A 26,741-nucleotide genomic window follows, 5' to 3' on the forward strand; every position below is an offset into this window, starting at 1 on the left:
ATCAGTCTATTGTGCAGTTTTGCAGGATAGAGGGGCCTATGTGATTACACAATTTCTCATTTAAAGAGCTCAGGGTTGAGGCTTTCACCTTGAGACTATGCAATGCATATTCCTGACGGGGCAGGAGAGAGAAATTGCACAGTTTTGCGAGTTAGTGAGCTAGGTTGAGGAGTTTTTCACTACTTCATCCAAATGCACAAGTATGGGAGGCATTGTAGGCATGATGAATGCAAAATTATGCAATTCAAGAGCTCAGGATTTGATCTTGAGGTCAAAGATTTCACAATACGTTGTTGGGGCCAAGCTGGAGGGTTAAATTACATAATTTTTTATGCAAGCCTCGATCTTGAGCACTAAAACTACATAATGCATAGTCCTGGGAGAAGGGAACTTCACTTTGTGCAATGTCCAGAGGCAAGGCTGCAACTTGAGGGTTGGGACTGCATAATGTGTGGGTCAGGAAGGACAGATGAGGTTAAGTTGCTAGGAATTTTCAAAATTTTGGCTAACTGTGGGATCATTGAAACTGATGTGAACAATGGTAGGAATTGATTGTGATAACACACTTAGACACTTGATGACACAAAATAGATCATTCGTAGCACATGGACACATACTTTGATTAGTGTGAAAACCTTTGTGATAACTTACGAAAAGTGTGACACTTGTTCAACAAGGGTTAAAACTTTGGAAATGACTGTGATGCATGTATTCATTGTAATATCAATTCATTTGTACAAACATGACCTCTTGAAACCACCAAAAAAATCTTATGTAGATCGTGCAACACTCAACATGCGAAAAGACAACGATTGTTATAATGAAAATGGAACTTGCGATATGTGAACAACAGTGAAAGTAACACATGCCAGAGCAAATATAACATGATAATGACACTAAATAGATTGAAAGAAAGCTAAAGTGACAGCTGAAAACATGAGAACAACACCTGCAAATAAAAAATGCGATGAAGCGACAATTTGCAAAAATCATCGAAATAAAAGTACAAGTGTAGCTAGAAGTGAGAAAATGTTGATGTGAGTGTGCATTGACAGTCGACATGGATTGGTCATAGCATAGGCACATTCTTGATGGACTGTGCTATGCTCATTCAAGCTTGCGTAAAATAATTCACTCGTGCATTGATTATGGGATGAGAATGTGTGAGTGAGTGACTTTGACACTTCCAATCCAAGAGGGGAGCCCAAAAACATCAATTTACCAAAAAGCGAATCTGAAAAAACTGATCTCAAGATCCACATTAGGCTCCAAAATTCATGTGTAGGAAAATTTTTAGAGGGTGTTTGTCAAAGCGACAACTACTATAAAGGAAGGAAAGGAAATAATTTTATATAGGAAGTCATGATATAGTTAGTTGATCACTTAATGGTATGATGGATTTGATATTTATGTGGAAGAGATTCACTTTCCTAGATGGATAGAGGGAACCATTATTAACTCTACATTGATTAACAAGATGATTTTGATGACATAGATACTACAAATGATGGTTAATGAAAAGTGATATAAAATGATGATGACTACAACCCTATTGTAGATATATATTGTAAAAGTGTTTGGCTCCAAAAACGCTTTAACATCTAGGAAGGTAGAATCTCATGTATGATGTAATGTAATATCGAACCCCTACTACTACAATTATGATCTCCACATAAGAATAGGTACATAATGTTTGAGACACGCTGAGACTTGTGGTTATGTCCCCCTAGTTGAGAGGGAGTAAGGATCTCCTCGTTGATCAAGAGGGAGTGATGTTGACACTGTATTATCCTTGTGTCATGCATGAGGCTAAGACTAAAAATCATACGTCTAGTGAAGGAATTGGTAGGGAGAATAGAGGATTGGATCAGATTCTAGGACCAATAGTTTTTGAGGATTGGGAACGAAGAGAGAAATAGTCCCATGGACCGGTACTCTTTTAGGACAAGACATGGTATCCAAGATAAAAGTAGTCGAAGAGGACCAATATTATTTGAGGATTAGGAATCCTAGATAAAAATAGTCCTGGAGGGACATACGTGGTGAATATTTGAATGGGGTATGTGCCTTAAGAGGCAGTTGTATTTGTGTAAAAATGTATGCCTCCCAACATTGTGCTCTAATCCAGTCGAGAGTTAGATCTTGTTATTCAAATAGTATGACAAATTGTTCCTATAAAAATATACGATAATCTATATGGCAGATTTGTTCTTTTAAAAACGTTTTCAATTTTCATTTCAAACTTGGAAAATATAGAAAGCAATATAAATATCATGGTACTCTAACTTAATAAAAGAAAATCAAGCGACAAAACATTAAGAATAAGTGAAAGGGTCCTTAGTAATGTTTATAACAAAAATGCGCATTTGGATTTGACTTACAAATATGTTTTTTCATTTTCAACATTCAACAATTTTAAGAATATTGGCAATATTTTTAGCAAGTACTTTAAATCATATTTATAATAGATTAAATTAGGCATATTAAAATATGTATTCGGGATTAACATTAGTTACTGATTCATTGGTAAATATTTTCCATCCGGTCTTGCGTTTGGTGGTGTAACTTTAAAAATGTTCACCCGAAAGTCCATCACTTATCAAATATAACATTATTCCAACGCGGTAATTATTAGTGTGTTTAGACTCTAGATTATGAGAATGCAACGTTTTAGTGTTGACTTAGCCGCCAACATTGAAATATGGTCTGAATGTTCTCTATTAGATATAGACGATATAAGAAATTAGTACAATCTAAATTAACACTCCATAGTTCGAGAGATACACAATGCTATTTTTTTTGGAAACGATGAATGTGGAAATAAAAAGTAATATCAATTCCTTAATTCATGTCCAAAGACATGAAGACAATACACGAACCTAAGAAAATATGATTTTGATAAGGAATTGATACAAATTTAATCAATAGACATCTATTTTCCCCTTTGATTATTACCCTTTCAATCTTTGACTCGTGGAAGATTTTTATAATGGTATGGTAAGAAGTTAAAAAGGAGAAAAGAAAAAATATAAGATTGACTAATTTTATTTAAAAAATTTAAAAATGGTTTATTGAACTGTAATGTTACTCTGTAGCTATTAAAATTAGAAATTCGTATGAAATAACTTAAAGTATTGAAAAATAAAGTGTTTTTTTTTATTTATGAGTAAGAAACAATTAGTTTTTAAATATTATAAGAAATTAAAAGAAAATATATTTTGTGATTGTTATAATAATTAAAAAATAAAAAATAATTTATAAGTTATATTGTTGGTCTGTCATGAGAGAAACTATATGAATAGCATAAGAAGCTTATTTTTATCTATATAATTTGGTAAAGAATATTAATTTGGAAAATAAAGATGGATATCTATATATATATATATATATCTATATATATATATTTATTTATTTATTTATTTATTGGCATGAAAAGCGATGCTTCCCAATTCTGAAAAACTTAAACGAAAAGTCATAACAGGAAGAAACTTAACCTAGAGGAGATTTATCATTAATTTATAATACTTTCAAGTATGGTTCTATGATACATGTATTTTAGATTCCATATTTTCCTCGGCCTAAGGTGACATTTTCTAGTCGATAATTTTTTTTGTAGTTTTAGTTCATCCAATTGGAGCACGATGGTCTAACATTCCTCACTGCACTAGACTAATAGCTTGATTATGATAGTCTTAATCATCCAACATAAGCCAATCACTTTACAGATTTTGGTGTTCATAGTTATGGAGGTTCCTATGTTTAGATACAAAGGGAACAACTATTTTTGAATCTCAATATTAGGAAGAAAATCATCTCTGAATGGCCTTCATATTCAGTTGGCTCCATAGTTGTTTAAAGCTACAATAGGAGTACATTGTTGATGGATGGAAAGCAATGATTTTTCTTTGTGTTGAGTGTGATTGAGTAGATGGTGATCCTTATTTCCTATTGTTCAGCATTATTGCGACACGAATACTAAAAAATGACACCGTTCTCCAAGAAATCCCCATAACAAAACCCCTTATCTGATTCCTAGCCAATACCATAATGAATGAAGCCAAAAGGGGGGAAATTTAATAGGCTACCACAATAAATGAAGCCAAAACGGGGAAAAGTTAACAGGCCATTCCATATCATGAACGAAACCATGACCAAGTGGGATCCAATATAGAAAAGAATGAACTACAAAATATCTCTAAGAAATAAACTTCATATTACCTCTAGCATACCAAGTGGGATCCAATATAGAAAGAATGAACTACAAAATATCTCTAAGAAATAAACTTCATGTTACCTCTGGCATTCACTTCCAAGCATGGTGGTAGAACCCTCCGGAGGTATGTTGTTACCAGGTAAGTTTCAATAACTCCAATTGCCTTGAAAGAGTGACATACAAAATGCAGTCACTCATAACTATAAGTGCTACAAGTTACAGATAATTTTACTCCTACGAATGGTTTCCTTAAGGAATTGGAGGAGAGAAAACGTTCAATGTTGACTCCATGAAGGATCTTGTATCCTTATGTCCCAATTCAAGATAATCAAATTAAATTGTATATTTAAAAATATAACCATAGTAACTCTATTTATAATTATATACTAATTAGAAATAATGTAAGAAAAAACTAAACTTAAATTTAAAAATATAACAATAGTAATTATATTTAAAATTATATACTAAAACTTATATACCAATTAACTATAATGTAGAGTAAAAAGACTTAATTAGAATGACATTCAAGAAAAATCTTAAATGATTATGCTATTTATTTTTAATAAAATTGAATATAGATTAAAATTTACAATATAATGTTAATAAATTCATTTTAATTTTAAATATATTGATATAAAAAATAATTTTTCATATTATATATATATATATATATATATTGAAAGTCAAAATCATTTTCAATATTTTGAATTTAGACTTTTACCCAATATCATACGATTAAAATAATGGTTTCAAAGTTAAAAACATATGAAATATTTCTTAGATTCATAACACAAAAGTAAATGGTCTGTTAGACTTAAATAGTTGTTTTTGTTTGGGTAAAATTAGACATTTTTTTTAGCCATTGGAATGATCAGTCTCTCTATTTAATTTGTTACCATGATCTCATGCTTCATCTTGTCTTGGCGATGAACCACACTCACTGGTTTGAAACGTGTCCACAAATGAATTTTGATGTGATTACCACAGAAAACATGCCCCAAAAAATTGATACAGATCAGAGAAATCTCAATTCAATAATCATTTTCAATATTTCAAATTTACCTTTTATTCATTATTATACTCGTTATGATAAGATTAAAATAATTTTTTAAAATATTAAAAATTATCTATTAAACATAAAACTAGCACAAATGCATTAAATGATGTGGTTGATATAACTGAAAACTTCATTTGTATTTAACTATCATTTAATATTAAATGTTATTTATTATTATTTAGTTTTAAATTATGTAATATATATTAATTATTTAATAATATTATTAATTAATTAATTATTAAAACTAATTAATTGGTTAATTAACAATAATAGTAGTAGTAGTAATTGTTATTGAGATTATTGTTATTAATTTAAATTACTACTATATCTATTAATAATTAAATAATAATAAATACTGAACAATTAAAAAATACTAATTATTAATTAATTAATAATTGAAATAAATATTAATGAATAATAATTTATTTATTTATTTATATAAAAAACAAAAATAACAATACATCTCAGAGAATATTACAACCCCTAGGGAGTAATAAAAAAGGGATTAACACTAAAAACTTAAGGGATTAAAAAGCCAAGCGAGTAATATTAAACCTAAAGAAGTAATATTATATACCATAGGAGCCCCAAGGGTTAGCTTAGTTGGTCAAAATCAGTGCCTCACCGATCGGGAGGTCATAGGGTCCATTCTCCCCGACGCCCTTGGGGTTAGCCCTAGCTAGTGGGTCGCGGGGCTAGATTCCCTTCGGGGTCGATTAGCCTAGATTTTTCCATGGACATAGTGCCACCCGTTGACCAGGGTGTCCGTGAACCACATCCTAAAAAAAAAGAATTATATACCATAGGTATATAAACCCTAAGATAGATACTATAAAGCCTAAAATAAACATGGTTACCATGTTTTACCATGGTTGATTTTCATATTCAGACAATCTTTAACACAATGTGATGTTTGACCAAGGTTGGTCAAGTTTGACCATGGTTGAATTTCATATGGAGACAATCTTTGTGACAATGTGACTTTGGAAAATGTTTGAACATGCTTATAAACCCAAGGGATTCATATTAAACCCTATAATTAATGTTATAAACATGATGAATAATATTATACGCAGGCAATATGAACCCTTAGATTGATAAAACCAAGATATTATAAACCCTAAAATAAACATGCTTGACCATGGCTTAGCATGTTTTATTTTCATATTGACATAATATTTGTCACAATGCAGCGTGGGAGAATGGTTGACCATGATTGATTTTCATATTGAGACAACCATTATCACAATGCGACATTGGACAATCGCTGACCATGGTTGACTATGAAATATTTTCATATTGAAACAATTTTTGTCATAATGAGACGTTGGACCATGGTTGAGCATGGATGACCATAGTTGTCACAATGTTATGTTGGACCAAGAGGAAATCTTTTTCACAATGTGACAATGGTTATTGATGATGGTTTTCCATGATTAACAATGGTTCACCATTTTGATTATCATATTGAGACAATCTTTGTCACAATGCGATGTTGGAAAATGGTTGACCATGGTTGAGTTTCATATTAAGAGAATCCTTGTCATAGTGCAATATTGGACCATGGTCGACCATGAGTGACCGTGATTAATTTTAATGTCGAGACAATATCTTCCAGAATGCAACATTAGACCATGGTTAGCCATGATTGATATTCATATTGAGAAAATATTTGTCACAATGTGATATTTGACCATGGTTAACCATGATTGAGCATGGTTGACCATGGTTTATATTCATATTAAGACAATCTTTGTCACAATGTGACATTGGAGCATGGTTGACCATGAATAAACATGGTTTACAGTGATTTATTTCCGTATTAAGTCAATATTGATCACAATGTAATGTTGGACCATGGTTGACCATGATTATAAACACAAGGGATTTATATTAAACCCTAGGATTAATATTAAAAACCCTATGAATAATATTATACCCTAGCAATATGAACCCTTAGATTAATAAACCCAAGGGATTGATATTATAAACCCAAGGGATTTATATTAAACACTAGGATTAATATTAAACCCTAGGATTAACATTATAAACCTCATGAACAATAGTATACCCTAGAAATATAAACCCTTATATAGATAAACCCAAGGGATTGATATTATAAACCCAAGAGATAAATATTATAAATCCAAGGTATATAAATGCTTAGATAAATATTATAAACCCTAAAATAAACAAGGTTGACCGTAGTTTATTTGCATATTCACACAATATTTTTCGAAATGTGACATTAGACCATGGTTGACTATGACTGATTTTAATATTGAAATGGTCTTTCTCACAATGTGATAGTGGACGATGTTTGGCCATTGCTAATTTTGATATTGATATAATCTTTGTCACAATGCAATGTTGTACCATGGTTGGCCATGGTTAACCACGCATGATGATGGACCAACGGACCATATTTGTTACAATGTGACCATGATTATTGACCATGGTTGACCATGGTTGAGCATTGTTGATTTTTATATTGAGACAATCTTTATCACAATGCGATTTTCAACCATGGATTACCATGATTATAAACTCAAGGGATTTATATTAAAACATAGGCTTAATATTATAAACCCTATAAAAAATATTATACCTTAGTAATATCAACCCTTATATTAATAAACACAAGTAATTGATATTATAAACCCAGGGGATGAATACTAAAAGGAAAAGGGATTATAAACCCAAGGGAATAATATTAAACCCAAGAGATTAATATTATTAACCCAAGGTATATAAACCCTAAGATAAGTACTTTTTTTCCACTGGAAAAATCGTAACCTTTCATTAATTAGAAAAATTACATGTTGTAGATGCATTTACATATGCAGAAGTTCTTCCACTACACATGTGGGTATCTGTAGGTTCCATATCTGTCTATCAAAAAACAAAAATAATCTCGCAGGATGTTTTACAATGCCATATATACATATTGCCACGCAGGGCTGTCAGTTATAATATATATCAGCTATATACAAAAATAGTTCAAAAAATATCAGTTTTTGTTTGTTCATGGGTTGGCTGCCCTATAATATTGCGCATCTATGTATGGGCGGTGATAGTACTGATATGCATTTGCGCCCCGCTGCTCCTGAATCATCCACTCGCCTCTGGGAAGTACCGTAGCCTCCTTGGATAGTTGGTCGACACTGTTGTTGTGTTCCCTGTAGATATGATTGCAAGAGATGTTATTAAAATGTTCCTTCAGTAGATTTATTTCATCCAGAATATTGCTGAGTGTGTGTGAGTGGCAAGCAGAAATATTATTGAACCAATCAATGACAATCTTTGAATCCCCATATATGTTTAAAAGCAAGCAGTTATGGCTCAATGCAAAATGAATGAGATGTCGGAGGGTGATGATCTTTGCAAAGTTGTTAGAACCAACACCTAGTCCCAGCTTTGCTTTATAGAAGTGCTGGTCGTTTATGAAGAGGAGAAAGCCCCCTCCACATCCCTGCTGTTGGGCTGCACCATCGAAATAAGCCCATGGATAGCTGTGATCGATTTGAGGGGGATCCCGGGGACGACAGACCTTAGGCTGCGGTGGCTCAGGTATATCATTGAAGACAGCAATAATCCTAGCAGTAACATGGGGCCACTGAACCATTTTGTCCTCGAATGTCAGACGGTTTCAGGCCAACCATAGGTACCAGCATATAATGATGGGCAGGCTCTGTAGCTTTGAGTTCTTATGCTGGTTATACCACGACTCCCATGTTAGATTTATGTCGACCCCCTCCCATCTACCGGAGAAATGTATAGCTGGGGAGATAGCTTGCCATAGCTGTGCTAGGACCGTGCATTGTAAGAATAGGTGTGTGCACGATTCAGTAGACTGCTTACACAGGATGCACCAAGACGGTCCATGTATCGCACGCCTCATGAGGTATTCTCCAGTGGGAGCCACCCCTTTTAGGATGCACCAAAAAAATAATTTCTGTCTTGGTGGAGCAGTTAACTTCCAGATGGAATTCCACCAGAAAGATATTAAATCCGGAGCCTTATGTGCGATCAGAGATAGGTATCCCGCTTTTGGGGTGTATGTGCCATGCTCCGAGGGATACCATATGAGCTCATCAGGTCCCTGCTTGATCCTGATGTGCGATTCAGATAAGGCATTTATATAAGACTGCCAATCTTGGTGCCAGAGAGGTGGGATGTTAATCTATTGTGCCGATTTCCATTGCTGATTGAAGATGGTAGTGTGCTGTCGATCCGCTATGTCAACGATGTGAGAGATCCCTTGAGAGTGCAAGTGTTGAACGAGGGCTTCAGGCAATATGTGCCTTCCACCGCTACCATTCCATGGGTCCAGCCCGATCCTAGCCTGTGTGCCATTGTTTATTTTCCATATCAGGTTATCTCTGATGAGTGGTATAGCATGGAGAAGTGCTTTCCAAACAGATGATATCCCAGCTTTGGGTCAGGATGGGAGCCGGATCCAATCCATTATTTGATGAGGCCAAATATATTTGTGATATACAATATGGGTCCATAGGTTGTCCCCAGTGATTAATGTCCAACCCATCTTTGCAGCCAGGGCCTGTGCGAATGAAGAGAGATCTTTGAGGCCCCAGCCTCCCCACTTCTTTGGGATGGCAATCCTCTTCCATCCAATCCATGCAAAGATGCGCTTTTCCATTGACCCATTCCATAGGTACCTATTGCAGGTCTGCTGAAGTCTGGATAGGATGCTTCGAGGGATCCATGCCAAGGCCATCCAGAAGACCGGAGTAGCTTCCAAGACAGATTTGATCAGGACGAGTCTACCTGCTCGTGATAGGTATTTATGGTTCCAGATGTTGAGCTTTTTCTCTAGTTTGACCACTAGCCAGATCCAGTCTGCTACTTTAGGGCTAATAGGCTTGATCCAGTAGCCCAAATATTTAAGGCCCTGATCCAAGGGGTGTATGCTGTAAGGGAATAGCTATAGTGCTATCTGGGATTCATGGACAGTGGTTCTGGAGAGAATGATGGATGATTTTGAGTGGTTGGCCAGCATCCCAGTGGCAGAGGAGAAGAGGGAGATGATATTGTAGAAAGTGCGGGAGTCCCGGGTGCTTCCATCCAGGAATATCATAACATCATCTACAAAAAGGAGGTGGGTAAGGAAGCAGTCCTCTGTTATCTTGAGGCCACTGATGTCTCCATTCCTCTTAGTAGATGCAATAAGCTTACTGAGACTGTCCATGACTATAAGGAAGAGGAGGGGGGACAGAGGGCACCCCTGTCTGAGACCCCTCTCAGAATGGAAGAACTGGGATGCAGAACCATTAATCAGCACACTGAAGGAGGGAGTGGTGATGCAGGCCATGATCCAAGTGATAAATCTATGGGGGAAGCCCAAATGAATAAGGAGCATCTTAATATAGAGCCAGCTTACCCTATCAAATGCTTTAGCTAAGTCAATTTTTAAGATGATGGCTTTGTGGTGTTTTCTCCAAATAGAGTGAAAGGCCTCATGTGCTGCCCCAATAGCTTCATGAATCTGGCGATGTTCCAGGAATGCGAACTATTGAGGGGCAATGTGACGGGATAAAATGGGGCATATGCGATTTGCAATAATTTTTTAGATGATCTTGTAGAGTACATTTCAGAGAGAGATAGGACGGTATTCATCAAAAGAGGAAGGGGAGTCAGTTTTGGGGATCAGGGCAATGAAGGTGGAATTGATTGCATTGTACATGGATCCTGACATCCTACATTCCTCAACCACCCTTAGAAGATCCTGGCTGATCATCTCATAAAATGCAATGTAGAATTCGATGGTCCATCCATCCGGACCAGGGCTGCGCTCCTTCTTAAACCATTTGATGGTGGATTCCAGTTCCTCAGGGGTCACAGGATCGAATAGGGACTCTGCTTCCTCCTCGTTAACAAACCTAGGAAAGTGTCCAGCAATGTTGATAATGTCAGCAAGGTTGTTACCTGGAGGTTGCTTGTAAAGGTTCCTGAAGTGTGATGATCCCATCTGAGATAGCTTATTGAAAGTATCAGCCATTCCACCATCGGCCATAGGGAGGTTCCATATTGTATTGCTGACCTTTCTGCCCTTGGCATAATTGTGAAAGAAGCGAGAGTTTTCATCTCCTGCCTTAAGCCAGGTTGCTCTACTGCGCAGTCTGATAGATTCTTCCCTCTCCCTAAGAATCTTTTGCTTCTGATTTTCCAGCTCCACAAGGTGTGCTTTATCGGCCTCCGATGTGAAACCCAAACCTCTTTCGTCAGTGAGAGAGGTTAGCTCAGCTTCAATGTTCATGAGAGTAGAGTTTTCCAGTCGATACTTGTTCCTAGCCCATTCGATAGTGAGTTCCTTGAGTTTTGATAGATTCATACAGAAGCCTTTAGCCAGAGAATCGGCTCTGTCTATCGGGTAGTGAGGCCAGAAGTCCTTAACAAGTTTGATGTAGGAAGGATCCTCAAGCCATCCATGATTGAACTTGTAAGGAGCTTTTGGCTTTTTATTGGGGCCATTTATTTCCAGGTATATAGGGTGGTGATCTGATATACCGCCTGAGCCCACCCATTGTTTGTAGTGATGAAGTTTTTGAAGCAGAGGTCCTTTCATCATGAATCTGTCGAGTCTACGGGCTAGAGCAGCTTCACCGATCCTTCTGTTCCGCCAGGTGGGAAGGGGTTTAATCATGGGGACATCACTCAGATCATGTCGCTCCAAGAGATCGGTCATATAGGCAGTGATCGAGTCGATTTGAGCTGTGGCACCCCAAGATTCCCCGTATCCCAATGAAAAATTAAGATCCCCCCCTATGATCAAGTTCTCAGATGAAAAAATATTAAGCCCCAGTAGGTTATCCCAGAAAGCTTCACGCTGGTGGCATGGGCCATATAGATTGATTAGCCTGAGGTTGATACCCAGGTCTGCAGAAAAAAGGTCGAGGCCCAGAAAGCCTGGTCCCCCCCAAGTACCTTGGGCCCTAATGGTGACAGGATTGTATCCAATTGCTAAGCCACCCGATCTTCCAGAGGAGTCCATTGCCAAGAATTTCCAGCTAGGTATGATCGATGTTAGTGAGGCCGAAATGGAGTCCTTGGGGCCAAGCGTTTCTTGAAGCATGATAATATCGACAGGAGATGTTTCAACCAGTCTCTTGAGGGCTAGTTTCTTTGAGGCACTAGCCAGGCCTCTACAATTGAATGAGAGGCACCTCATGGTGGAAGGTGGCCAGGGGTGTGCTTTGCTCTAAGTACCCCATCGATAGTAGATTGACGCCCAATGGCCACCTCTGCCCCCGCTCGCCTGATGGCTTTAGTAAGATCAGATTTTCACCCTCGAGAAGTCAGCGAGGTCAGACCCGAGGTTAGGATACCCAGGCCGGCGATGTTGGATTGTGTTTCCTGGGTGTGTGGGCGAGGGCGAAGGAAGTATGAATGCTTTGAGCCCCTGGAAGATGAGGGGGAAGATGCAGGTGATGAGGGCGGATGAGAGGATGTAATAGTAGGGGCAATGACCAAGGGGGAAGGCATTGAACAAAATGCAGCTGTCATAGATGGAGTAGATGATGAAGTCATAGAGTAATCAGACATAGAAGGATTGAGAGATTTACCCGGAGGTGCTGCAGAAGCGGTTGCGGAGGCCGCCCGAGATCTGGTGACTGGAGCTGTAGCACGACCAAGAGGTACACCTGTTGCCTGAGGGGTTGCATGAGAGGGAGTGCTCGCGGTTGGAACTTGTTGAGCAACCGGAGAGGTAGGTCTCGGCATATAGGCATTGGGTGCTGGAGCCTCATCTTTCCTCTGATTTAGCGGACAATCTTTGAAGATGTGCCCTACCCTATGGCACCGTCGGCATCTGAAGGGAACGCCTTCGTAGTCAAGAATCTGGACCCGAGTGTATTTGCCCCAATGTAGAGTGATCTTTTCTTCTAATCCTTCGCGTGTGTCCAGGTGAACCAGGATCTGAGCTAGCGTTCTATTTCTAGATTCCACGAAAGTTCGATCATAATCGAGGTAAGTCCCCAGAGCGTTCCCAATCCGGATGAAAGTTTCTTCGTTCCAATATTGGAGGGGAAGTCCAGGGAGGCGCACCCATAATGGCCCAGCCCCAATCTGTTCACGTTCGGGATCAAACAGAGGACTCCATCGCTTGAGCAACACTGGTGCCATTTCTATGTGCCAGAATTTGGCCAAGACGAGATCCGTGTAATTGTTCTTTGCGAAGTGAAGGGAAAACCAGCCACGAGGGAGGACCTGAACTTCAAGGAGTTCCTTCAGAATCGCACCCCAAATCTCCTTCACCCACTGAGTAAGCCGGGTCGCAGAATAAGCACGCCCCCGGACATGCCCCACAAGGATAGAATTTTCCATATTAGCGGCCTCTTCAGCGGCCATGTTCTCACCAAACCAAATAGAGATGTCCCTGTAAGTAGACTTGACGCACTTTGTTCTCTTTTTCCCCATGTGCGGCGCAGAGGGATGATTTACCAAGGGGTCCGGGGAGCAGTCCTGTGGGATCAACCTGGAAGAGCTGACCTTGACAACGGGGGTTTCAAAACTTCCCGAAGGAGAGTGGAGAAGCGCCGCAAAACCGGTTGACGTTGGTATAGGAGGACCAGAAGAGGATGGAGCCAGAAAGGATGAGGTCTGAGGCCGCGAATCAAAGGGAGGCGATGGGGGAATGACTGAAGATAAAAAACGGAGGGTACCCGGAGAAAGGGGAGGTAGATCTAGCCTAGCAGAGTCTGATTGGATGGTACCTTCAGGAGTGCTGGATGGGGGGGGGGCCGGGATAGAGACCGCCGGAGAGGGATGCGGTTCAGAACGCAGAGGGCCAGAGGCTGCAGACGACGAAGCAAAATTAGGGTGGTCGAAAATTACCTGGGAGGTTAGCGGTTCTTCGGAAAAATCAATAGCTTCTTTCGTGTCCATACTATCACCGACAGTAACCGGATCCATGGTGAAAATGACGGTTGTAGCCTGAAAAGTCGGGCCAGGTAAGCAATCGAGACAGGAGCTGGGAGCGGACTTCAGGCTGTAGAGGTAGGGTTAGGCTGTCTTAACCGGAATCCTCACGATTTTCGACAGTGCGCGCCGATGTCTGTTGCCCTAACCCAAACCTACGCGGTTGGCCGCAGAGCACTTCCGCTCCATCTTCTCCAATTGGCATTCTTTAACAATTTGTTACCAAAATCTTTACCCTAAGATAAGTACTATAAACCATAAAATAAATATTGTTGACAGTGGTTGATTTACATATTAAGACGATCCTTGTCACAATGTGATGTTGCACCATCGTTGACCATGATTTATTTTCATATCGAGATAATGCTTGTCTCAATTTGACATTTGGCCATGGTTGACCATGGTTAATTTTCATATTGAGACAACCTTTGTCACAATGCAACGTTGGATCATGGTTGACCATGATTGACCATGATTGATTTTATAAACCTAGGGATTAATGTTATCAACCCAAGGTATATAAACCCTAAAATAAATATTACAAACCCTAAAATATATAAAGTTAGCTATGGTTATTACAAAAGAAAAAATATTACAAGAAAATTATTATTATTATTATTATAAATATTATTATCATTTTAAGGTAATAATTAATAATAATAATCATAATAATTAATTATTAAATAATTAAAAAACAATATTTTTTTATATTAAATAGCAATAAATTATTAAATAATTAATTAATAATTTAATTAAATATTAACAATAACTAATAAATAATAATTTATTTATTCATATATATTAAGAAAAACATAATAATAATCCCGAGGGAATATTATAAACCCTAGAGTATAATAAACCCAAGGGAGTAATATTAAACCCAAGGGATTAATATTGTAAGCCCTAAGATAAATACTATAAATCATAAAATAAATATGGTTGACTATGTTTTGCCACGGTTTATTTTTATATTGACATAATATTTATCAAAATGTGACATTTGACCATGATTGAGCAAGGTTGACCATGGTTGATTTCCATATTGAGACAATATTTGTCACAATGTGACATTGGACAATGGTTGCGCATAGTGGACCATGATTATAAACCCAATGGATTTATATTAAATCTTAGCATTAATATTATAAACATGATGCATAATAATATACCCTAAGAATATGAACCCTTAGATTGATAAGCCGAAGGGATTGCTATTATAAACCCAAGGGATTAATTCTAAGATACCAAGGTATTATAAATCCAAGAAAATAGTATTAAACCAAAGGGATTAATACTAATTTCACTTTGTAATGATCTTTGTTACAAAGCGACGTTGGACCATGTTTGACCATGGTTGTAACAATGTGACATTGGACCGAGATAAGTTCTTTGTCACATTGCGACAATGATTAGGGAATATTATAAACCATAGGGAATAATAAACCAAAAGGATTAACACTAAAAACCCAAGGGATTACAAGCCCAAGCGAGTAATATCAAAACCCAAGGGATTAATATTATAAGACCTAGGTATATAAAGCCTAATATAAATATTATAAACCCTAAAACAGACATGGTTGACCATGTTTTACCATGGTTGGTTTTAATATTAATACAATCTTTATTAGAATGTGACATTTAACCATGGTTGACCAATGTTGACCATAGCTGATTTTCATATTGGGACAATATTTGTCACAATGTGACATTGGAAAATGGTTACGCATGGTTTGCCATGATATAAACCCGATGGATGTATATAAAAACCTACGATTAATATTATAATATTAATGAATCATATTACAACTTAAGAATATGAACCCTTAGATTGATAAAGCCAAGGGATTAATTTTAAGACCCCAAGGTATTATAAACTGAAGGAAATAATATTAAATCTAAGGGATTATTATTAATGTCTCTTTGTTATAATCTTTGTCACAAAGTGACATTGGATCATGGTTGACCATGTATGACCGTGGTTGACCGTGGTTGTAACAATGTGGCATTGGACCAAGCTGCATTCATTGTCACAATGTGACCATGATTATTGACCATGGTTGACCATGATTCACCATGGATAATTTTCATATTGAGACAATATTTGTCACAATGCGACATTAGACCATGATTGACGATGTTTGACCATAATTGAGCATTGTTGATTTTCATATTAAGATAATTTTTGTCACAAATGTGAATTTTGGTCATTGTTGACCATGGTTAACCATGTTTCACCATAATTGACCATGTCAACCATGTTTGACCAATGTTGACCATGATTGACCATGATTGACCATGATTGGCCATGATTGACATAGTTGATTTTCATATTGAGAAAATGCTATGATAAACCTTAACATAAAAATTATAAACCAAGGTATATAAACCCTATGAAAAATATTATAAATTGTTATATAAAGATAGTTGACCATGGTTTATTTTCATATTGACACAAACTTTGTCACAATGTGACATCGGACCATGCTTGACCATGATTAATTTTCATATTGAGGCAATATTTGTCACAATTCGATGTTGGACCATGGTTGATTTTCATATTGAGACAATCTCTATAACAATATGACTTTCAAGTATGGTTGACCATAGTTGACGACGATTAACAATGGTTGAGCATGATTGATTTTCATATTGAGAAAATATTTGTCACAATGTGACGATGGACCATGGTTGACCATGAATGTAAACACAAAGAATTGATATTAAACCCTAGGATTAGTATTAGAAACCATGTGAATAATATTATAGTCTAGGAATATGATTTCTTAGATTAATAAACCAAAGGGATTGATATTATAAACACAAGGGATTAACACTAAAACACCAACGGATTATAAACCCAAGAGGATAATATTAAACCCAAGGGATTAATATTATAAACCCAAGGTACATAAATCATAAGATAAATATTATAATCTCTAAAATAAAATTGGTTGACCATGGTTGACTTTTTTACAAATACAATCCTTGTTACAATGTGACATTGAACCATGGTTGACCATGTTTCACCATGATTGATTTTCATATTGAGGTAATCTTTATCGGAATACGACGTTAGACCATGGTTATCTTGATTAACCATAATTGGTATTATAAGCTCGAGAGAATAATAAACCAAAAATGAGATAAATATTAATATTATTAATATAATATTATTTAATATTAATAGTGATATTATTTAACAACAACAATAATAATTAATATTAATATCAATTTATATTAGTATATTAATTTAACTATTTTGGAACTAATTGTTAAAATAAATATATTATTTTATTTATCAATACTTCAATTGAGTAAATTATAATTATTTAAATATTATGTATAATATTTGATTAAGAATTATTATAATTTAATTATGATAATTAGAAAAAGATTTATTATATAAAAGTAACTGATTTAAAGTCAATTATTTATAATAACGCATGTTAATACCAATAATAATATTAAAATATTAATTAACATTAATATATTAATTGAAACATGATTAAATTAATGTTCAATGTTATCCAATGTTTTTAAATTTAAATTATATATAATCAAACTATATAAAATTTAAAATTATTAATGTGTTTTAAAATGATCAATATTATAATTAATAAAATATTGTTATTTATTTATAATTTTACTAATTGTTTTTAATATTTTTAATATTTAATACTACTATTGTTTATTAATATTTAATAATGTTATTATTTTATTTTTATGAATGTTGAGAGTCTTTTGGTAAAAATCACATAAAAATTTTAAGTCTTTATGTTTCAAAATATCTAGTGTGGTTCAACTTGATGAAGAACCAAATCACGGCATTAGATTAAATAGATGAAGAAATAAGTTTTCTTCATCTTATGAAAATGAACCATAGTATATAATTCAAAAAAAAATTATGTGATTTTTGCCCAAAAAATTAATAAAAAAAATGAAAAAAAATCTCTTAACAACAATATTATTATTTATTAAAAACAATATTATTATTTATTAAAAACAATGGTTTAATATTTAATATTGTTATTTATTATAAACCAGTTCATTAAAAAACATAACATATCAGAAAGATTGTGATATAAGAAAATACATCCCATATAAAACAAATATATAAGGAAGATTATTATATAAGAAAATACATCACATATAAAACAAACATATAAAGTAGAAATCTATAAATAAACATAATATACGGAGAAAATTATGGCAAAAAAAAATTATATGACGAACAAAAATAATTCCCTAAATGAAAATCAGTGTAAAAAACAAATTTAAAACTATTGAAACAAAAATTGCTTATACATGGTACTTTAGAAAATCATTTTTTGCAGGAGTATGTTTTTTAATTGCTTACTCGGATAATTTCAAAGTTATACATTAATTTTATAATTTTATAATTTTTTTAATTGTAAGTAAATTTTGTCCATTATTCAGTGATCATTTTCCATTAATTAAATTCCCTTTTCTTGGTGTACAGGTAATCATGTAACCTCTTCTGTTTTTTCCTCTCTAAGGTGGTGACTGCTGCGACTTACCCGGTTCCCTGATTCTTGCAGGTTTTTCCTGGCTACTCTCCTCCCCTAGAGATTACTTTCTAACGGTCGGTTTAAGCGATACTCATGCAACACCCCGAGTTTTGTTCTTACTGTTAGGGTTCGATTACTAGGGTTGACCAATTTATCTCGTTGATAAAAGGGTTTCCTTTTTGTCTTGGGTAAGAATGGCCACCACCAAGTGGGTAAAGAATAGATATAAATGTATAGTGGATGAGTCTTAATTGGGCTGGTTTAATTTAAGAAAGTTCTAGCCCTTAGGGGAACTGTTTACAACACGACTTAGGGTTTTATTTACTGTTTTGTAAAACATTGATTCCACTTATTTATGCTTACCTAAATGTTATACCCTTCTTCTGATTAGATTCCACATGTGCACTGGTCAAGTGTTCGAAGAAATTATTTAATTAAGGTTGTGGAGGAAATAATGGTTCTTCTACGTAGTTATGAATAATGCACGCCATTGGGGTTGAATATGGTTGGGTTGTAATGACTCTGTCAATTTATAGTTGTTTTCAGATTTACAATTCTATTTTGGTTAATTTATTCTGTGTTCTTAGTATTCAACGGTAAATTACAATTGGATTCCGAGGATTTTTTGTCTTAACACCACAGTCAAAATGAGCCAGGATTGTGCCCATGATGCCGTTTAGACCATAGTTATCAAGTTCGAATTCGAATTCGAATACGAATTCGATTCGATACGAAAAAAATTCGACTCTCTAAAATTCAATATGGAAAAAATTCGCCAATATACATCTTACACTATTCGCGAATATACATCTTACACTATTATTAATAATATTTTTTCTTATATTTTGAATAATCTAAATTAACAATTTAATTATATTATAGAAGTTGCAAATAAAATTAGACATTGAAATTAGTAGAAACAATTCTTCTTCAATGGAAGTGAATGAGATATTGAAATTAGTAGAAACAACTCCTCTTGAATGGAAGTGAATAAGATACAATGAGGAGAACAAACTCTTTAACATTGAAAAAAAAGGAACCCTTAAAATTGTAAGTTGGTCAATCAAAAGATAGTAACTAATGTTGTAGTTTTAATGATAAAATATTTAGGCAATTTCTTAATTATTAAAATAAAATAGAAATAAAAAATCATCAAATTAGAACTATCAAGAATCATCAAATTAGAATTCTTGTTTTTTTCCTAATTGTTCAAATAGAAGTGATAGAGATATTGGAATTAGTAGAAACAACTCTTCTTGGTCAATCAAAATCTTCTTGGTCAATCAAAATATAGTAACTAATGCTGTAATTTTTAAAGATAAATATTTAGACAATTTCCTAATTACTAACTAAATAAAATATAGATAAAAAATCATCAAATTAGAACTATTTTGCTATTTTCCTATTTGTACCGAAAGATAGTAACTAATGCAATAATTTTTAATAATGAATATTTAGAAAATTTCCTAATTACTAACTGAATAAAATATAGATAAAAAATTATTAAATTAGAAACCATATTGTATTTTCCTTACGAATTTCTTAAAAGAAAAAAACTAAATTACAACTAATTTTATTATGAATAAATAATTCTAATTACATTACTCACTAGCCAAAGAGTTATAGGAAAGAAATTAAAACTTCAAAAGAAAAAGAAAAACATATTTTATCATAAAAATAAGAAATAAAAATAAAAAATCAAAACACAAAAAATAATAAGAAATAAAAATAAAAAAACAAAACACAAAAAATTATTTTATTGTGAAAATAAAAATTTAATATAAAAAATATTTATTTAATTTTTATACATATTTTTAGATTTTTTTTTTAATATAAAAATTAAACGAACATTAAACAAACCATAACCATCTGAAATCAAATTCACTAACCCATCTGAAATCAAATTCACTAACCCATCAAAATAATTTTGATATAAATAGAAATATGAATTTTTTAATCATTAATCACAACAGTGGTGCAGAACAAACAGGGTCATTAATCACAACAGTAATGCATAACAATCAATATTTTTAATCGTCTATACAAACAGAGAATCACGATCAACCGTTGAATATCTACAACTGCATGACGAAACTAAGGCATAGAAAATGGAGTACGAACTACTTCTTAAAAAACACAAAGCAAAGAAAAATTTAAAAATAAATTTGGGAGACTGTGATGTGTCCGAACCGAATTTCAGCGTATTAATGGCCGAATCGGACCGAATGGCTGAATTTTCGAATTTTCAGGCCGATTCGGCCAAATTTAGTAACTATGGTTTAGACTGGCTTGGCTAGGGTGCTAATCTGGTTTCCCTGACTGGATTCTTTCTCCGGTTGAGGAATCCTTGAGTCAACCTTCCTCGTCTAGTGCCCCATTCAGAAAATCAGATTTAAGACACTGCTGCACTAGTACACAGGTACAAGAAAACTGCATTAAATCAGGTCTCTATAATTTCTTGAATTTACGAGGGTTCTTCACCACATTAGGCATATAAATTTTTCTTTTCAACAAAGAAATTACTCTGTTCTACAACATTTAACTAACAACCATAAATATTCCTATTATACTGCATCTTTAAAATTTTACTGCTACTAGTCATTCCCTTACAGAAAATTAGTACAAATGTTTATGCAACATTCACAACAGAAACTTCAGTACTCAGCAAAATCTTCCCTATGTGGGGATACTTATCGGATATAACACGTGTCGAGAAATCTCACAAGAGAACCACTCCACCCGGTTAAATGAAACTATTTTGAATTTTTATACAGTCCTGGGTTTTATGAATGGAGTTGTTTTTAGTGTCATTTTTTGGATTTTTGGTGTCGTAAAATTTTAATGTGAACTTTTGGTTTGTGTTATTTAAACTGGTTTTTTTATTGTATATATAAATTCAGCAGACTCCAAAAAAGCCTTACAGCACTTGGATTGTGCAGGGATTACCATCAAAGAGTAAGAGTACTCTTAAGAATGCCAAATACTTTTACACACTTATGCATAAGTGTGTAAGAGTACCTAACATTCCTAAATAAAGAGGGACAAAACTATCTCTATTTATAACTGGATAGAGACAAACTATGTAGTTAACATATTAAATAAACTAGAATAATAACTCCCATCACAACAACAAAAGGTTTTCAATTAGCACGTATGGATATTTTAATTTTTAATAACTTTCAATTGCCTTTAATAGACGTTGTTTGGTTGAGTGATTCATCCGTGTAAAACTGATAAATGATTTCCTGGACTTCAATTAGTATCCCTGTGCTGGCTGGTTTTGCTACTATCAAGGATAAAATAATGTTTTCTATAATGAGCCTCACACAACATTGTAATCAACTTTTCATGTTGTCATTTTCCCTCTCAAAGGGTAGAAAGATTAATGTGGGGCTCGCCAAGAGTGGTAGGCTCCTCTAGGTTTATTTCTTTGTTGGGTTACCCATAAACATTGGGTTTTTGGAGGTCCATTGCTTTACCGAGCATCATTTCTCTTTGATGTAGGTAAAGTAGAAGAGGTTGATGAGGAAGTGGGGGTTAATTTATTCTATTGTATAGGAAAGGGCTTAAGCATATAAGAGAAACTTTCCCTTCTATTTAATAAGAGATTGAGATAGTAGATGAGGTTGTGACATTTCAGTGAATATTTAGCTATGATGTAGATATCAATGAGTAAATTCATAATCATATTATTGGAACTAGAAGCACTAGAGGTAGCTATTCTAAATACATTAAAAAGTTTGATTTTTAGTGGCAAATTAAAAATGGGGTAGTCAAGGTGCTGATAGAGAGACAAAGAGTTTACCAAAAAAATTCTATTATTACTAGATGAGATGTAGTAGTAGGCCATTTTAGTTAACTCCAAGTCATAAGGTTTGGAGTTTACATAGCTACAGCACATCCTTGGACACAATCTAATTCTTTTAGCATCTTTTTATATAATTTTCAATATTTTTAGATTATTTAATTTTTATTTCCTTACCATAGAAAATGTGTTCATGCTAGTGTCTTTATATCATTATTATTAGATGCTTAGTAGATTCATTTTTTATCTCCTTCAAAAATAATTTTCCTTAACCTTATATCAATGAAGTACTTATTATTTTTCTACTAGTTTAGTTTCTCTAATAACCTACTTAAAAACTGTATATATATATATATAAAATCATATTTCCTCTAATAGAATAAAATCTCACTATAATCTACTTTATCAAAAAATAAATTATTAGATTAATGAATAATTTGAAAATATAAATAAAAATAAAATAATAAATAAAAATTCATATATAAAAAAAAATTAGTAAATATAAAATAAGCTATTATAAAATTCTTTACCAGTTAATATGAAGATATATTGTTACATTTAAAATAATAATACACATCAATTACAAATTCATACACCATAAAAATATGGACAATATAATTACAATCAAATCATTAAATATTTAAAAAACTTTAATATCAGTCTTGGATTTACACCATAGAAATGCTTAGAAAATTCACAACTTAAATAGCTTGAAACAATCACAAGTTATTATAGTCTTTCAAACACTCCCTTAATGTTCTCCTTGATAGAACATAGAATTTCTCCCAAAAAGATGTCATTCAATACGACCTAACTTGAACAACTAATTGCAAATCATATAAAGCCTTTTCATATCTCTGCAAAATCCCCTTCTCTTTGACCTTGCAAGTTGGATTTGCATTTCCAAGGTAAGAATTTTCATCATCAACTAATAACTACTATCTCGTTATAAACTACGCCAGGAAAAGAATTAATCGAATACATGTAATCATCACATTTATATTTAAATATAAATATCACGACGAATAATTTCAAATGAGTATTTCAAGAAAATTGAAACAATATAAATAATATTTCAATTGAGAAGTGGAAATAAGTGTACAAATAGTATATGATAGTTTAAATTATACGACTTACATATTTGTGTCGAAGGCATATATAAATAGTATTACCTATTACTTCGAAATGTGTCACTTATTTGATGGTGAGTTTATATGTGTTTTGTAGAGAATTTTGGATATAGTTTGAGTGGGTCTATGTTATCCGTTCAAACCGATAGGGGTAAAATATGTATGTCTTTGTAAAATTAGGAGTCAAATCGGGTGGAGGTGGATCCCTTTGTCCCACAAACAAAGGCTTCATACATCAATTTGGTGTCTAACTTAACTATGAGCATAAAATTAGATAATAATAATAATAATAATAATTAAATATCCCTAATATACTATGGACCCCTTATCTCACAAATAAAGAAGTCTGATACACCAATTTAATATCTAAGATCACTATCAACTTAAAATTAAATAATAATAATAAAAATATTATTTAAATATCTCTAATATACTATGGGAAATAAAAAAATAGTTTACGTAGAGAAGAGCAGTAGTTATTTATATTATTTAAATATCTCTAATATACTATGGGAAATAAGAAAATAGTTTATGCAGAGGAGAGCAGTAGTTATTTATATCATCTGCTGCTCTTGAGAAGACTACCTTCGTGCCTCATGTGGGAAAGAACTAATAAAGGTATTGCATTTTTTTGTCCACATAATTACACTACTATCACTACAATCATTAATCCTAACCTCCACTCACATCACTCCCATGAAATACTATCCGTGTGTTTTGCTCCCCTTTTTCCCATCAATTAGCCATAACCCTAGCTCACATGATTTACTTTAGCTCTAGTCCAAACGCACAACGTTACTCCAACTATAATTATATATTTTTTATCTAAAATTTTAGTGCAAGAAGCCAAGATAAGAAAATAGTTTATGTAGAGAAGAGGAGTAGTTATTTATATTATTTAAATATCTCTAATATACTATGGGAAATAAGAAAATAGTTTATGTAGAGGAGAGCAGTAGTTATATCATCCGCCTGCTCTTGAGAAGACTACCTTCGTGCCTCATGTGGGAAATAACTAATAAAGGTATTGCATTTGTTTTTCCACATAATTACACTACTATCACTCCAATCATTAATCCTAACGTCCACTCACACACTCACATGAAATACTATCCGTGTGTTTTGCTCCCCTGTTTCCCATCAATTAGCCATAGCCCTATCTCACATGATTTACTTTAGCTCTAGTCCAAACGCACAACGTTACTCCAACTATAATTATATATTTTTTTCTAAAATTTTAGTGCAGGAAGCCATGATCAGCATCTTAAATCCATCTTAATAATTAGTTTGTTTATGTATCTAAGTTAGACAAACTATGTGTAACACATTCATAAAATTAATAGGTGAGAATGATTAGATAGGACTTCAATAATTTTTAAAATACTATAATTATTTCGAAGGTATCATATTAAATGATAGGTGGTGATGATAAGGACGTGTTAAGTGAAGTTTAGTTATAAATGTAAAAGTAATGGGTTTGTAATTGCTAAAATAAAAATGGGTGAGGATAATGAATATCTACCATTGATCTAGAAATTAACTAAAAATATATGTAGAAATTGTTATCCGTGATGAATAGAAGTAATGATGCATACTTATTAATGTCATTATTTTTTTGCTTTTTTATTATCTTAATGTCTTTTTCTCCATATTAAAGTAATATTTATATGGGAACAAAATCTAACCAATATAGTTATTATAGTATATATTGATTATATATGTGTATCGATTACTAATTTTTTTGAAAGTGTAAGTTTGTGTTCTGTGATAAATTCAAAAAACCGACAAATATTTATTAATTTTTCATGATTTTCTAATTTTACCAAAGATAATGTTAATATGCCATTAGAGAAACTAGATATACTAATAATATTTTGAGGAAATGCCATATCAGTCCCAAATTAACTAAAAATCAGCTAATGTATCAACTAGAAAACTAGAAAGCAAAATTTATTTGCAGTGCATAAGAAATAAACAGTGTAAAGAGGTCACAAGTGTAGGATTTTTGGTGTGGGAAACTAGAAGAGTTGAAGGCTTAAACTTGCACTAGAGCTGGATCTCAAGGTGAGCTAGTTGGGCATCCAAACTTTCTAGACATGAACGTTGAAATATTTGAGCACATTTGATGACATCAGGGTAGCATAAATGTTGTACCATTCTTATTGGTGCTCCTTTAATATTGTATGAAGAATATCTTTCATTTTCTAGTGGAGAGTTATTGAGTTAAGATATAATGGTGTTATAGACATTTTTGGGCACTGCAACCCCAATCACACATGTCCATAAACCAAGGGCTCCTAAGTCCCTAAAAGTGTTGTTTCACACTCTAAATGAGCAAGGTCAACTGATTACATCATCTCCCAAAAGTCCTCCATAGTAAACTGCTCAGAACTGGTCAAAGCTGGACCATACAGACTGCCTAGTGTAGAGGGTGCGATGCATCGCACCTGCCTAGTGAAAAGGGTGCGATGCATACTGGAAATCCCTTCTGTAGGGTGCGATGGGCGAGAGTAGACAAATGGCAGAGACAGTTTGCAAGGTGGATCGTCATGGAATCTTCCAGAAACTTCTCATGTGACACTTGCCTCTCTGAATTCGCCCAACGATGAGTAAGGGATCATCAATCTCCAAGTGGAATCAATAACTACCAGAGAGAAGACACTAATCAAAATCCCAGAAGCTGACTCACCCCCCTACAATCATCTATATATGGATCCCTCATCTAAGAGATCGAGAGGCTGGAATTTTGTATCTTGTAAGGAAGTGTTGTTGGTTTGTTGGTGGAATATCATAGTGTTGGGTGACCTAAGCTTTTCATGAGGTGAAGAAGGGCTTTCATGCTGGGAGGATGATGCTGGGTCAGAACAATTGGTTGTAATCCTCTTTGCTATTCTTGATATTAATAAAGCTATTCAAGTTTTCCTCCACATTCTTCTGTGTTTGATGATATATGCATTTGTGTGGTCAATATATATCTGGTCCTATATTATTTATGATTGTAGATCTCTGTTCTTCGATAGTATTATGCTTATTTCATTCCACAGGTGCTCTTTGAAGCTGGGTAGACGAA

The sequence above is a fragment of the Pinus tabuliformis genome, chromosome 3_2 (genome assembly GCF_031772625.1).
Source record: "Pinus tabuliformis cultivar Carrire ecotype Pingquan chromosome 3_2, CPIR1, whole genome shotgun sequence".
In the NCBI taxonomy this organism is placed as follows: Eukaryota; Viridiplantae; Streptophyta; class Pinopsida; order Pinales; family Pinaceae; genus Pinus; species Pinus tabuliformis.